The sequence below is a fragment of the Sus scrofa genome, chromosome 1, assembly GCF_054392235.1.
Source record: "Sus scrofa isolate SSC_HxYL_T2T_F1_AM1 chromosome 1, Sscrofa_HxYL_maternal_Yorkshire_Landrace_v2.0, whole genome shotgun sequence".
NCBI classification, from domain to species: domain Eukaryota; kingdom Metazoa; phylum Chordata; class Mammalia; order Artiodactyla; family Suidae; genus Sus; species Sus scrofa.
Window position 1 is genome coordinate 31,784,504 of NC_139383.1, and position 16,649 is coordinate 31,801,152.

At 38.2% G+C, this 16,649-nt stretch overlaps 1 protein-coding gene across 4 annotated transcripts in view; it reads right to left on the minus strand.

Annotated features, from left to right (window-relative positions):
- The window catches only part of ENPP1 (ectonucleotide pyrophosphatase/phosphodiesterase 1), a 69,910-nt gene that overhangs the window by 37,589 nt on the left and 15,672 nt on the right, over nt 1-16,649 (minus strand). The gene's annotated exons all lie outside the window — the stretch shown is intronic.

Here is a 16,649-nt window from a genome sequence, read left to right on the forward strand (position 1 = left end):
CTGGTCATACAATGTGTGCACTTTGTAAAAATTCAAACTGCACACTTATGTTTGATGTACTTTTCTGTATGTAAGTGATACTTCAACCAAAAGTGTACTTAAATATTAACAAGCAAATCTATGCCATCTGAGGCTAATGGTGCCAGATATTTTCCAGTTGATGTAAATGAACCCAGTCCAAAAACATCATAATAAAGGGGGAGGGGAGAGAGGAAAATCTAATCAGAGATTCAATTTTCTATTTGTTAATTCACAAAAGGCAACATGAGAATATCAAATACCTCCTTCCACAGCTGAATCACACAAACCTCATCACTCTCCTCACACACACTGTGACAGCTTATGGGAATGAGCAACAGACAGAGTGGGACGACTATATCCTGGACCCAAATGTCACCACAAATTGGTTGTATAGAGATTCTGGACATTAGTTTACTGATTTATAAAATTAAAGAGCTGAGTCCCAAGAACCTCCAAAAAATCTTTCCAGCTCCAACATTTTGCTGCTTTCTCATTCTCCTCTATTTTGGCCTTTGATATTTTAAAATAAGTGGTTACACCATGTAGCTCCTAAGAACGATGACAGAAGTTTTACTGTGAGCTAGAAGAAAAGGGAACAGAATAACCTACAAAACAGTCCTCAATAGTCTTCAGTAGAATGGAATTCCCTTGGCAGCTCTCTAGAATGTCACATTTCAGGACAAATCAATAAAATATGCATTGAGCACCAACCAGTGTTCCATTATGCACCAGTCTACGTGTATAGACTGTGTTAAAAACTCAAGGAAAGAATAAGAGATACCCCAGGGAGCTTCTAGTTGTGTGGGAAAAGGTAAAAGCAACAAGCCCAAATGGCTCCTATTTTTGGTAGGCTCCAGCAAGCAGCTGCAGAGTTCTACAGTTCTTTAAAGAGGAAAGGCTGGGGTAGCTCAGGAAAGGGAAATCAGAAAACGTTTCATAGAGGAAGCCTTTGGGCTGGGCTCTCAAAGGGGAAAATGATGGTGGGATACTGCCAGGCAGAGCAGAAGGAGGTAAGAGAAGGCAGAGCTGAGGAAAGTCAGCAGAAGGAAAGGCTTGCAGGGAGGATGGCACATGAAAGGTGGCAGATGAATACTGAGCAGGCTACTTTGGCTGATGACAAGACTATGAAAAGGAGGATGGACCCAGCATGGAAAGGTAGAGGGGTATTTCCTAAAAAAGCCAAGATGAGGAGAAAACAGAGGCAGGAGGAATGGGTAAATGGGGCAGGGTGGATGAAAGGGAGAGGCTTTTCTGTTGTATGAACTCATTCCCCTCAAATAAAACATACTGAGTATTGACCATATGCTGGTCTGCAGACGAGGCGCTACAGACTCAGCAATAAAGCAGACAGGACCTCGGTCCTCAGGATGCCTACTGTCAAGGGATGGGAGAACTAAGAAGGATGTGACTGGTAATAAACTGAGGAGGCAGGTCAAACTCATTTCAAAATAAAATGAGGGTAAAGAAAAGAAGAGCAAAAGTGTAGAGGATCTAAAAATGCAACAGGGTCTAGGCCAAGCTCTTTTTTAGAAAATCAAATATATACATCCATTAAAATAAAAAGCCATCAGAAGAAGAGCTTGAACAAGAAGAGCAGCAAATAGAACAAAGTGTCAGAAGTCATTACTGATGGAATCTTTTAAGCCTTTGATGGTGGTATAAACTGACACAAACTTATGGAAGGATAATTTTAAAGTTGCTATCAAAAACATTCAAAACTCTGTCAATTGTAAGTATATAGGGAAAAGAAAAAAATAGGAAAACTCATCTGTATTTAGTATACTGTGATTTAAACTGTGGAGAATTAAAGTTTTATTTATTTGTTAATAAACCTATTGAGAATAGTTAGAACAGTGCTTCATCTGCCGCTCATCATGTATCTTAGAACACAGAAACTCTTTTATATGCCTTGGCAAATTGTCACATTCCTAAGTTTAGATCAGTTTCCAATGTTTCCATCTTTGTATTTTCAATATCATGAAATATCTCCAAGAATTCCTTTAATATGAGTTTTCGTGTCACTTCCTCTGGGACATCTTCATCCTTCTCATTAAAACCACGTTCCTCACATCGATACATTTTCTATCACTAAGTATCTCTGGCTGTATACCTAGAGTCTGCTGAATGGTGGCAGTGTTAACATTCCCACAGTCAGCCCATCTCTCCTATAACCACTGAGATTTGGTCTGAATTTCATTTCCAGCATTATCACTTTCCTTTTCTTAACTGTATTTTTATCTTTATCAGCCCATTCCCTCTTCAATTATTCATTCATTTAAAATGTGATGTAGGTTTACCACTAGCAGATAGAGAAGCAACACAACTACTTGCTTTTCTGTCTGTGCTGAACTCACCAACAGATGCATGGAAACTAATCAATGATAGACTCTAAAGAATCACTGACCAGAGTTCCCATCATGGTGCAGTGGAAATGAATCTGACTAAGAACCATGAGTTTGCAGGTTTGATCCTTGGCCTTGCTCAGTGGGTTAAGGATCTGGTGTTGCCATGAGCTGTGGTGTAGGTCACAGACGCGGCTCAGATCTGATGTTGCTGTGGCTGTGACGTAGGCTGGCAGCTATAGCTCCAACTGGACCCCCAGCCTGGGAACCTTCATGTGCCATGAGTGTGGGCCCCCCCAAAAAAAAGAATCACTGACCATGATACACATCTGTTATTTGCATAGTGTTTTGTGGACAAAAAGGTAGAGCAAAAAGCACTGTACTTTACGCTATTACTCACAGTCAATAGATCTTGGTAACTGAAATTTGAGCCATGTTGTTGGGGGACTGGTGTTATTTAAATTGTGGGAATTGGAGTTCCCATCATGGCTCATTGGTTAATGAACCCAACTAGTATCCATGAGGACTCGGGTTTGATCCCTGGCCTCGCTCAGTGGGTTAGGGATATGGCATTGCTGTGAGCTGTGGTGTAGGTCACAGACAAGGCTTGGGGCTGGCGTTGCTGTGGCTGTGGCAGAGGCTGGGAGCTATAGCTCTGATTCGACCCCTAGCCTGGGAACCTCCTTATGCTGCAGGTGCAGCCTAAAAAGACAAAAATAAATAAATAACTAGTGGGAACTGAGATTGTACATGTCAGAAAATCTTACAATGCTAGTACTGCCTATATTCTTAAAAGTGGGCAATAATATAGTTGTTCAAGGATGTTTAATTCAGAACTATGGGGACAAAAGAGATGGAGTCAACAAGGGAAGAGTCCAAAGACCCTCAAGCTCTGGGAGCCCAGCTTAACTGAGATCATGGAGTGTAGGGAATGGGGGAATGGGATAAAAAGATAACATGACTTGGGGAAGTGGGAAGTCAAATTAAAGAATTAAAGAAAAGAGGATAAAAGAGGCAGGTGTGGCCGCAATGACTGAACAGCATTAGGATCACATGGACATGGGTATTTGAATGAAGAATTGAGAGAAGAGGTCAGAAGCACGAGGGGGTGGGGATGAGGGAAGGAGCAAGGAAGGAAGAGGAAGAGAAGTTATGACCTTCGAAGTGAATTTCAGAATCTGAGTTCTACCAAAAGTAGAAAACCTGAAATTGGCACAAGGTACTCTCTGGAAGCAAGAAAACAAAAAAGGTCTAGTACTTTGACTAGTAATCAGAGTTATTCTTTTACCAATAAATGAAAATCATAATAAGATTTTTTTATTTATATCCTGAAATTTACTGACTTACAATACATATTCCCTCAGTGCTGTAATTCAGTCATGAAGATTCACTACCAATAACCTTACTATTCTAACTAAATGAAAACAAAACTTGTGAATAGTTCTATTATTTAAAAAAAAAAAAAAGTCTCATCTTGAGGAAAACCATGAAAAGATTTGGTGGTAAGCAAGCATTTAAACCATAAGCATGAGTTTAGGGCACACAGGATATATGGAAGTCTTCACCCTCTTATTAAGCTGCAGAAGAAGCATGCTGATTTTTTAAAAATCACCTCTTCATTACTAAAAGATGTTATTTAGATTTACCTTTTAGATAATGCATAGCCTGAAACTGAACCTAAGTGTGATCACAGACACAATCATTTCTCATCTATAGTCACTTCTGTAAAACATGAAATTTAGATTACCTACTACTTTGATGCATAACACCCAAACAGAATAGTTTTTAGTAGGAAATTTCTCTCCAGCAAGTTTCAGAGCTGTGAAATCTAATTCAATTTGAATTTTCAAAGTAGTTTTATCCAACAACATCAAAATGAGCCATCCTTTTTTTTTTTTTTTTTTTTTAGCTCTACAACAATTTAGGTAGTCGTCAAGCTTTGATACTTTCTCAGAAACTTACAAAACATTTTGTCTTAGAAAACATGAAGCTCGGAGACTTATAAGTACAAGTGAAGTTGTTGGAATGTTTTGCCTGTACATTAGAAGCATATTCACTTGGAGTTTCCTGCTTATTTAGCTCGAGTCCCTGAATCATTTCCTGGACATTTAGTGAACCAAAAGAATCAGACCTAAAAAAATCACTTAATCTTTTTCTCACCGATTCCATTAAATACTTGCGTATTATTCTTTCTTTACCAAGTATTCATCCAAGTATCTGTCTACCTTGTAAAATCCCTTTACTAAAGGCCAGAGGTGAAAACGAAAGCAATTCCTACGTGTCAGAGAAACAAAGCATATGGACATTAAAATGAATGATTACAATGAAACTGAACAAAAGCTATAGCAGAAATATGTAAAAAATGTTAAGCTAATAACACAATGGAGAAAAGAAAAGGAGAGAATAATTACAAAAGGCTTCACAAAGAAAGAGCTGGAGAAAAAAGGATTTCCCCTTCAATCAACAAATGTTTGAATACCTGCAATATAGACTGGATTTCGATTCTGTGGAGATGCACAAAATTTTTTTTTAAATGTGGTAAAATCCCTAATCTGAGTTTATTGTTTACTCAGGGCAACAACTCTAGAATTTGGTGATGATAAAGACATGAGATAGTGACAAGCAACCTAAGGATCAAACTGCACAGGGACAGTGTGTCACCCATGCTCTATTGCCCAGGTACAGAAACTATTTTTTAACCATACAAGCTGGTTGTGTTTCATCAATACTATGCCACAATGGTCCCTGGGAAAAAGCAGGCTGAACTGGCTAGATCCAAGGTGGTAGACGGAGTAGGCAAAAAGTCATCACTTTCCTGGCCTTGACTTATCTATTTCTGTACTGACCCCTGTGAACTGAAGGACGTTTCCCTGATGTTATCTCTGTGTTTGTTTCAAAAGTACCTGGTGTTGAGCAGAGATGCTTTGTAGCTGTACTAGGAGAGATATATGCTTTGAGAGATACACAACAGTCAACTGCCTCAAACCAGTCCTGACATGACCACAGGAATGGCGCTTGCACAGATAAAACCTGGAGGTGTCTTGAGTTATCTTTGCTTCATTCATCTTCATGCTGAGATCCACCAAGGGAGGGATTTGTACTGTGCTGACATGATTTTTGCCATGTGCAAAGGAGTATGGAAGACTGCAATGCCCAGGCTGCCCCTGGAAATCTCCACCCTTTTCCTAGAGCCCTGCTAACCTGTTTGCCTCCTAACCCTTAAAATTCTCTTACTCCCCTCCACTGGGGAAGAGGTGCCTTTAGAGCATAAGCTCCCCTTCTCCACTCTCTAACCATTGAATAAAAGCCTGTCCTGCTTGCACCAAACTCAGTATTGTTACGGGTAGTGCAAACCTGAGCGGGAAAGAAAGCCCTGAGTGAGCTGGGGGGGATGGGAGGGGTGCTTTGGCTCAGTCAGGGCCCCAAAAAGGAGGCTTGGTATTTAATTTGGTAACAAATACATGCAGTGGCACTTTGGGCAAAGCCAGGGAAACTTAGAAAATAACAGCAGCCTAGGAAAGAGAGATTACCAATGATGACAGTGGAGGTCCTGTTGTGGCTTAGGGGGTTAAGAACCTAACTAGTATCCATGAGGATGCAGGTTATCCTGGCCTCGCTCAGTGGGTTAAAGATCTGGCGTTGACACGAGCTGTGGTATAGGTCACAGACTTGGCTCAGTAGCTGTGGCTGTGGCTGATTCAATCCCTAGCGTGGAAACTTCCATATGCTGCAGTTATGGTCCTAAAAAGGAAAAAAAAAAAAAAAAATGATGACCGTAATAGCCATCACCTCTACAGGACAAGAATCACCACCCCTTTGGTAGTACTTACTATGTGCTAGATACTTTTCTAAGAGTTTTATCATTTAATTCTCACAATAACACTGGGAGATAGATTATTGCATTTATCCAGGTTTTTAAAAAAACCTGAACTCCAGAGAAGTAAGCAACTTGCCAAGGATCAGAGCTGATAAATGGCAGGGGCAAGTTTTGAACTTAAGTAGTCAGGTTATCAAGGGAGTGGGGCAGTGGAGGGGCACGGGAGTGGCTGAGAGGTGGCTGTGACCCTCCAGGCAGTCAGTGAGGAGCTGTTGGAGGCGTTTAACCATGGACATGACATGACTGGATTTATCAGTTCTAGAAAGATCTTCTGGTGACACTGTGGGAGGCTGTGCTATGAGTGACTCACTTGCCTGTCTTCTCCCAAGAGACGCTCTGTCCTCCTCTGGGTCAGCCTTCATCCCAATTACTGCCACCCGACCATGCTCAGGGAGATGTGTTTACTTGTCTGTCTCTAACTGGATGGTGAGCTCTGGGGAGCCCTGGCTTCGTTACTCATCTCTGCATTTTCCAGGTCTAGCATGGTGCCTCGCACCTAGCAGACACTCAAAAAATAACTGTTGAATTGAAAAATCAATAAATGGATTTAATGAAACATAATCTGGGAGAAAATGATAAGCCTCCCTTTGTCCTCATCTGAATTTTTGACAAAGTCCATCAGTTTGTTAAGTGCCTTTGTTATCTGATTCATATAAAGGCTGCCTATAATCACTACAGGCAAAAAGCATTTTTTAGGAAATGGGAGATTGCTGTGTTTGGTATTCAAACATGACAGACAGAACGTAAGTGCCCCTCCAATTTGAAGAATTAGCTGACCACACTGCCTATCTTCTGACTTTTGGCCAAAGCTGCATACTTTCTGGAAACTACTCTGAGCATGCAGACCTACTCATTGCTGGAGTCTTCAGCGGATTTCCATTCCTGGAGGATGAGGATTAGATCCTAATGCAATAAGCCCAGGGCCAAGAAACTCCCACCAGAGACCCAAAGGGATGTCATGCTCAAAGATAATGTCCTGTTCCCGAAGAACTTTGAACTTTCCAAAGAACTTGTGAACTTTCACATCCTTGCTAAACACTATTGTTTTAATCTATAAAGTGGTAATAATACCCACCTCACAAAATTGGCACAAGCCTTAGGCATAATGTACAAAAGTGTCCAGATTGGTGGCTGGGGACTGAGGTGCTCCATAAATGACCCAACTCAAAGCACTGAGCAGCAACCAGTTCTTCCTCAGAGACAATATAACCCTATCAGTGCTTAATCAAACTCCAAGGTTTTCTTTCCTTTCTTTCCTCCCTCCTTTTTCCCTCCCTCCCTTCCTTCCTTCTTGTCTTTTTTTTTTTTTTCCTTTTTACAGCCACACCCACAGCACGTGGAAGTTCCTGGGCTGGGGGCAGAATCAGAGCTGCAGCTGCAGCCCTACACCAAAGCCACAGTAAGGCTGGATCCAAGCCTCATCTGCTCTATGAACTATACCACAGCTCACAGCAACGCCGGATCCTTAACCCACTGAGTGAGGCCAGGGATCAAACTCACATCCTCATGGAGACTAGTCAAATTCTTAACCCACTGAGCCACAGTGGGAACTCCATTCAAGGCCTTCTTTCTTATTTGCTGTTAAAAGAAAAAATGCCATAAACCTGTATATTAACATTTCCCCATCTTTCTCTTTTTCAATTTTAATTCTGCAGTAATCTGTTTTCAACAGTTGTTGAAGACCACACAGTGCTAAAGAAAGTATGTCAAAAGGATGTAACAGAGAGAGAAGGAATGTGAGTTATTATTTTGCAAGGAATAGTAGTACTAGTAATTTTAGTTATATCTATATAGCAGCTCTCCATCCCATGAAACTGAAAAAGGGGTTCATGTAAACACCAATTTGTATATTAGAAATTCATACAGATTCATGCCTACACACTTAACAAAGAATAACTGTAAAGTGATCCAAACACTGTGTGTATAAAAAGCTATAAAAAAATTCTGATCTTAAAGTATCCATATTTTTTGGCTCAAAAAATTACACATCCTACACTTTATGCTATAGCAAAAAATTATGTACCAATATTTAGGAAAAAATATACACTATTTTTAGTACATAAAATATACTATTTTATATTTTTGTATAATAGTATATAGCATTTTTATAATACTATATAAAAATAAACTATTTTTATATTTTTGTTATAAATAGTACTATTATAACAATAGTACTACTATTATACCTATTAATAGTACTACTATTTATAACAAAAGTAGATATATACACAATGCCCAACAATAAGAAAATGGCTAAAGAAATCTAGAATATGTATATAATTGGGTATTACAGAGCCCATTAACAGTGATAACGTAGAAGAATATTTAATGACTTAGAGAAAGACACATTGTTGAGTATGAATTAGAGATTATAAAACAGAATAGGGAGTTTCTGTGGTGGCTCAGCGTAACAAACTTGAAAATATCCATGAGGACATGGGTTCGAATCCTGGCCTTGCTCAGTGGGTTAAGGATCCCAAGTTGCTGTGGTTGTGGTGTAGGCCACCACAACCACAACCACAGCTCCAATTCGACCCCTAGCCTGGGAACTTCCATATGCTGCAGGTGCAACCTTTAAAAGACAGGGGAAAAAAACTAGAATATGAAATATGGCCCCAATTTTATGTCATATGTAATACATAGTTTATAAATAGTCTTGTCTCTGGCTGATGGGCTTAGAATGATTCTTATCTTCTTGGTACTTGGATGTTGACTTTCCAAGGTTCCCACAATGAACCCATATTCTTTAAGGATCAGTATGCTGGAGAACCAAGGGGGCTAGCATGGGTGTTGGTGACCCAGAGTAAAGTTTATCTCATTCTGGCATTTTAGGGATTTTCAACATTAGAGGAAGCTCCCTCCTTCCTGTCCACTTACTTGAAGCAAACTCAAATCAACAAATTCTGTCTACATTCAACCTATCTAATCCCTCATTTTTAAATATTAATGAACCATCATGATTCACCAGTCATTTGAGGTAAGCCTACAATGTAATATCAACAAAAAGAAAAGGTCTAAGATCAACACAAAGGAAAAAAAAAAGGGAGAAGAGGGAAAACAAAATTTAAAACAAACTTATGTAAGTAGTATTCTCAATGGGATTCAAGAAGATGTATACAAATCTTGAAATCAAAAGGTTCCTAATATCAAGTATCCAGAATAATAAACCAAAGGCTCACGCTTATTCTCAACACAATAAAAAACCAAAGATAAAAAGATCTTAAAGTGAAAGGCTATGCCAACTTCATAAATTAAGCAGTAAAGATGTATAAGATCCGAATTAGTTTTTCCATAAGAGTTTAGAACTGGGAAAGCTCTCTGGGCCTAGAAAATCAAGCTTCTTGATTTCTGGTTCAATCTCTTCATGGGTTACAGAGTTATTTAGATCTTCTAATTTTTCTTGACTCAGTTTTGGTAAGTCGTATTTGGAATTTTTCATTTCATCTACATTTTCAAATATAATAGTATAAAGTGATCTGCCATAACCACTTGTTATTTTGTCAATGTCTGTAGCACTGAATTTGTGTTCTTTTTTTCATTCCTGATATAACCTGTACTTTCTTTCTTTTTTAATTTTTTTGTTTAATCAGGCTTACCAGGGGTAATCTTATCTTTTCAAAGAATCTACTTTTTACTTTGTCAGTCTCTCTAACACGTTTATTTATTTTATTTTATTTTTCTAATCTGGTCTTTTTTTTTTTTTTTTTCCCCTTCCAAATCCCAGGTTTAATTTTCCGGGTTTTCTTTTACAAAGTTGTTGATATGAGTGCCTAGGTTATAGCTTTTTAGACTTTCTTCTCTTTTAATATTACTTTTATTCTAACTTTTAAACCCCTAAGACATTGTTGTTTTAAAAGTTCATTTAGGTTTACCCAAATATTTACAATGTTATGCATTTTAATGCATTTTTCCTTTACACCTTTATCTAGCACCATCTGGAATCAGTCTTCCTTCTGCCTAAAAAGATCCTTTTAAAATTTTCCTGATGGCAGAGTCTCTCGGTATTTGTTAGTATATACATGTTTTTTTTTGGGTTTTTTCCCCTCATTCTTGAAAGCTATTTCTGCAGGGGTACACAGTTCCAGTTTGGCAATTATCTTCTTCTGGCACAGTAAAGATCCCATCTCTTTATGCTATCTTATGCTTTTAATCATTGCTATTCAGAGGCCAGCTGTCAGTCTTTCATACTTGAAGAAAATTTGTCATTTTTCTCCTACACGCTGAATAATTTTTATTTTTACCTTTGTATTCTGCAATGTTATTCTTGGTTTTTTTTAAACATATATTTCTTTCCTTTATTCTGCTTAAGATTCAATGAGCTACCTGAATCTAAAGATTGGTGTTTTTTATCAGCTCTAGAAAATTGTTATCTCTTCAAATAGTGCCCAAAATAAGAGGAAAAGATAATACTATCAGAAATCAGTAAACCTAGAAAGATGTCTTAAAGAACCAAATAAAATGTCTAGAAATAAAATGAAATCAAATGAACAAGATTAAGTAAGGGATGAAGTTTCACATCAGAAGAGACAGAGTAGTGGAAGACAGAATTTGTGAGCTGAAAGGTAGTTCAAAAAAGACATTATCAAGCATGTAACACAAAGAAAGATCACAAGAAATTATCCTTCTTCCAGTCTGCCATTACTTCTTCCATATTTCCTTTTAAAATGGTCAAGAATTTTATAATCTGTGTCTGATAACATCACTATCTGAAGTCACTGCTTATCTGCTTCTGCCGTGTGGTACTTCTGCGGGTTTTTGCTCATGGTGCTATTCTCCTTTGTGTGCCTGGTTGTTTCTAACTATGTTCTATTTATTGATGTTAAAATTCTTCAGGATTCTTTAAGGCCAAGGATGAAAGTGTTTTCCTTAAGAATGGATTTACGTTTGTTTCTGCCAAAAACACTGGGGAAATTTCAAGTCTAAGATCCCTTTCACAACTTGAGGTAAATAAAGTGAGATAAACTTGGATATATCTTTATATATGGGGAATACACCATAAATTACACAAAGCTATATCCTTCACAGGATATTCTAACTTCATACAACATAATATATATATATAATACAATACACATATAATATAATACATAGCCTTAAGGTATATAAACATGCAGAATTTCTTTATAGAATGCAGTTTGCAACTTCAAAACCTTATCTCAAGTCCTGATTTCTGACAGTTTTCAAACATACATTTTTTATATCTGTCTCTCTGACCCATGTTCAACCTCACCACATTCAATTTAAGAAATATTAGTGCCTGCCTGCCTATCCTAAGCCAGGGGACATCTAATATGATAACTATATTTAAGCAGAATGTCCTTTATCCTCACAATTATCTCAGATTTGGAAATTTTGAAAATAATGATATTGTTTATTCCCTCATTAACAGATCTCAATTAGGATAATTGAGCTAAGTCATTATAGTAATATCTGTCAGCTTATGACTTGCATAATTTGAGATTAAAATGACTGAAAGAAGAGGAGGTTTTTAAGTAAAAGTATAATGGGAAAGTCATTTTATAAAGTTTTAAGCAATAACTAGCAATTTATTAAACTATATGTGCACACACTTAAAGAATGACAACAAAACCCCACAAATATCTAGAGTCTGGGTGATCAAGCCCATTTATTACCAAACCACTGTTTGTAAGAGTATCTCGAAGGACCAATCAGAAGGCTAATTAGAACATAACAGAGAAGAACAACATGGCGGGTTCCTTTGACAATGCATAGATCCATGGGTGTAGGGTAGAACGTGCCACCACCTGCTCAAGCTCGCTGCTACAGCCCTTCCAGAATCTCTGCATAAGTTAGAAACAAGATCATAAGCCATACTACTTTCCCTCAGAGACTCTTAACTTCTATGAAGAGAGTCTCTGCTCTGTGGATACCACTACAGCACTTTCCACAAACATAAAAGGGAAAATATTGCTTTTAAAATGAGAGATACTAAGACAGGAGTCCACAAAAAGAAGCATCAGAGACAAAGCACAGAAATTTTGGCTACCTTTCTAAGAATCCACCATCAACACTTTTTTTTACAATAGTGATTAACAGAATTGCTGGATGTCTGCCATCATTTACAATAGTCCTTGCTTCTAATTTATGTCAGAAATTATGCCATGAAATCAGGTACATTTCTTAAAATGCCAACCCTTTTTCATATTTAGTAAATGGGGAAATCAGTAGCAGGCCAAGTTTAATAGACTTTACTAAGGTGAAAGCTAGTTGTAAGTAAAAAGAAATATATTCACATTGAAAAAATACACACTCTTCTTTCGGATTCTTTTTTCTCATATCCTTCTAAAAAAGAACAGAAGAGAAAGTCAGGAGGCAGTAGAGTGGTTTAGTAAGGCACAACATATTATTAAATTAATATTAAATATTTAATGTAATAATAATAATACTCGAAATACTGGCTCTCTTAAATGCCCCCGTGTATCACTCAGGGACTCTGAGCTTTTAATACTTTCCTAAGCGAGAAAGAAAGATAATAACTGATAGACATTTTTTTAACATTCAGGTATGTGTACATGAAAGACAGAGAAGATGATACCCACAATCCAGTATAAATCTGTTAGGAGTCCCTGGTCATAGAAGGCACAGTTCAAAACAATTATTTTGAATAAGCACCATACACCCTTGGTTGAACTAGTCTCTTGGGCAGATCAAACTATGGATTTTTGTCTAAACTACAGCAGTCCAGAAAAGGTTTTGGCACCTTTGATATTTAAGCAAAAAGTCATTTCATCATTTCCCTGATTTTCAATAAATTATCCTGGTAAAATAAACATTCGAAGAAAAGTCTGTAGGCCATGGCAGCTGGTAATGATAATTGAAAAATAAAATTTTTAGGACAGGTTGAAATGAAATATCAAATAAAGAAATAAAAAAAATTAAAAAAAGAAGGCTAGCTTAAGGAAAAAAAAAAACAATGTTAGGAGTTCCCGTTGTGGCGCAGTGGTTAACGAATCCGACTAGGAACCATGAGGTTGCGGGTTCGGTCCCTGCCCTTGCTCAGTGGGTTAAGGGTCCGGCGTTGCCATGAGCTGTGGTGTAGGTCGCAGACGCGGCTCGGATCCCGCCTTGCTGTGGCTCTGGTGTAGAAAGGTGGCTACAGCTCCGATTCAACCCCTAGCCTGGGAACCTCCATATGCCGAGGGAGCGGCCCGAGAAATAGCAGAAAGACAAAAAAAAACCAAAAAACAAAAAAACAAAAAAACAATGTTAGAGCTTTACCATAACCTATAAGGAAATTATTGAAATTTTATCCATTTTTAATTAAAAACACAAGTATGGCAAAATTGTGGCCCAAGATAGGAATGGTAACTCTCATGTCTTTATATGCAAATGAAGAGATGTATCACTTTGGAGCTTTGTGATATCGAGAAGGCCACATCACCTACGGTCCCTTCATTGGGTTGGACTGGAGATTTTCTATGATCCCTAATAAATCTAAAATATCTATGAATCAACTGTTCCCTGACATTGGATCCTAACTTTATTTGGATCACCCCCAACCCCACATCCTGTACCCTTCTCTCTTAAGGAATATTACTTCAAATACACACATGTATTAAGATTTCTCGGTTGAAAATAGGCCATCGGGAAAAAAAACCACTGGGCCTGTCATGGGAAGTACCTGAAACACTAGCTCTGAAGCCTTACTTCCGCTGGCAAATTAGAAAGGAGGTCAGAAACTCACCTGAGCCATATGCTTCATATTGGAAATGTTTCCTGGGACCCTGCAAGGCCTCCAGAGAACTGATTTATCTAGACCAGTAATTCTTCTTTCTTATCAAGTTCACATATTTTCCCAGTTTTATTAAGAAGTAATTGATTTATATATCACTAAGTTTCAGGCATATAGCATGGTGATATGATTTACACCTTTTATGAAATGATTACAGTAGGTTCAGCTAACACCCATCACCTCATACAGATAAAATAGAAGCAAAAACATGATCACTTATTTTTGTTTCCAGAAGTAGCAAGCATTTTCAAAGGAAAAAAATATCTAGTGTTTTGAATTCTGCCTGAGTGAGCAAATCACTTCTCCCATATGGCTCTGACTGTTTTCACAGACCACTTCTCTCTGACATTAGAGGTCAAGGATAAAAATGTCCATTTGGGAGTATAAAGTAATGGTCTCAGCAGACTCTGCTTCAATGGCAACCTTCACTCCATGACTCCTATACCTTCCCTGAATCTTGAGACGCAAGCACCTAATCAACAAGGTCAGTAATAGAAAACACCTCAATGTTGAAGCAAGATCCTCTTTAAAAAGCTGGCAATAGATCCTGCTGTGTAGCACTGGGAACTATGTCTGGTCACCTATGATGGAGCATGATAATGTGAGAAAAAAGAATGTATACATGTACATGCAACTGGGTCACCATGCCGTACAGTGGAAAATTGACAGAACGCTGTAAACCAGCTCTAATGGAAAAAAAGTAAAAATCATTTTATAAAAAAATAAAAAATTAAAAAATTAAAGGCTGGACAATAACGCTTCAAATATTGCCTCCTGCCACTAGAGTGTCTACTGACATTTACAAATGGGTAACACCCACAAGGGCTCACAGAATTATGAAATATCCACAGTGTTCTTGGTCTGATGGGGCTTGAACAGTTGTCTGTCTTCAATAGGACAGTTAGTATTAAAAAAACACATTTTTGGAGTTCCCGTCGTGGCGCAGTGGTTAATGAATCCGACTAGGAACATGAGGTTGCAGGTTCGATCCCTGCCCTTGCTCAGTGGGCTGACGATCCGGTGTTGCCGTGAGCTGTGGTGTAGGTTGCAGACGTGGCTCGGACCCTGCGTTGCTGTGGCTCTGGTGTAGGCTGGTGGCTGCAGCTCCGATTCAACCCCTAGCCTGGGAACCTCCACATGCCGCGGGAGAGGCCCAAGAAATAGCAAAAAAAAAAAAAAAAAAAGACAAAAAACACATTTTTGTGGCCTCTCTTTATCTGATCTTCAGAATTACCTTAGCTTCTCAGCAATGTCTTGAAAAAAGAGATCTTGAAGAAATCCAGTTTACTGGAGTTCTATCTTTTGCCTTACAACAAAATAAAATGACAGCTGGAGTAAATATTTAAAGATTTAACATGAGATCACCAGAAGAAAATATGGGCAAATATAAATAACATACTATGAGGTTACAATCCAAAGTAGAAAACAAATATCAATGAGTTTATACCAATATAAATAAATATTGAATAAATAAATGAGGAAGAATAGACAAACATCCAGCACAGAAGAATTCCAAATAATTTAAGTAGATACTCCACTTTCGAGGTGAAACATAAGTCTCTACTCATTAAGTATGGGCTGGGCATGGAGACTTCTTTCCAAAGAGGACAGAGTGGAACAGAAAAGAGATTATCTTTGCAGTGGAGAAACCCCATAAACACTACCTCAGCCAGGTAATTAAAGTTAACATCACCAATGATTAAGTCCTATTAATAGCACAGACTCTTGATATAACTGGTGTTAAGGATGGCACTTTACCTGTGGTCTGACTCCCCCTCATCAGCCCTTCCACAAAATGCATAACCTGTACTCCTCAAAACTGTCAAGGTCATCAAAAACAAGGAGAGTCTGAGAATGTCTGAGAAATTCAGCCAAGAGGAACCTAAGGAGACACTGAAGCGTAATGTAGTATTCCTGGGTGGGATATTGGAACAAGAAGCAAAAAGGACATTGGGGATTTCCCATCATGGCGCAGTGGAAAACGAATCCGACTAGGAACCATGAGGTTGCGGGTTCGGTCCCTGGCCTTGCTCAGTGGGTTAAGGATCTGGCATTGCCGTGAGCTGTGGTGTAGGTTGCAGACACGGCATGGCTCAGGTCCTTCATTGCTGTGGCTGTGGTGTAGGCTGGCAACTGTAGCTCCAATTTGACCCCTAGCCTGGGAACCTCCATATGCTGCAGGTGGGGCCCTAAAAAACAAAATCAATCAATCAATCAATTAAAAAAAAGGACATCAGGAAGGAACTAAGGAAATCCAAATAGTCTGGACTTTAGTTAATAAGGCTGTATCAACATTGGCTCATTAGTCATGACAAATGTACTATACCAATGTAAGATGTTAACGATAGGGAAACGGAGTGTGTGGTATATGGAAACCACACACTTCATATGTACTAGCGGTATATATATTAATTAGCTTTGCAATAGTTCAGTAAATCTAAAACTACTCTATAACAAAAAGTTTATTCAAAAAAGAAAAAAGAAGTAGGCATGAATCCATATTATTCCCACCACAGAATTTCTACTTTTTAAAAGCATTGCTCTTTTTTTTTAAAAACAATGCATATACACACACAAACAGATATATGGGCATCATTGAGAAATTATTCTATATACAATTTCTTTCAATTGAGAAATTATTCCTTGCGCAATTTTG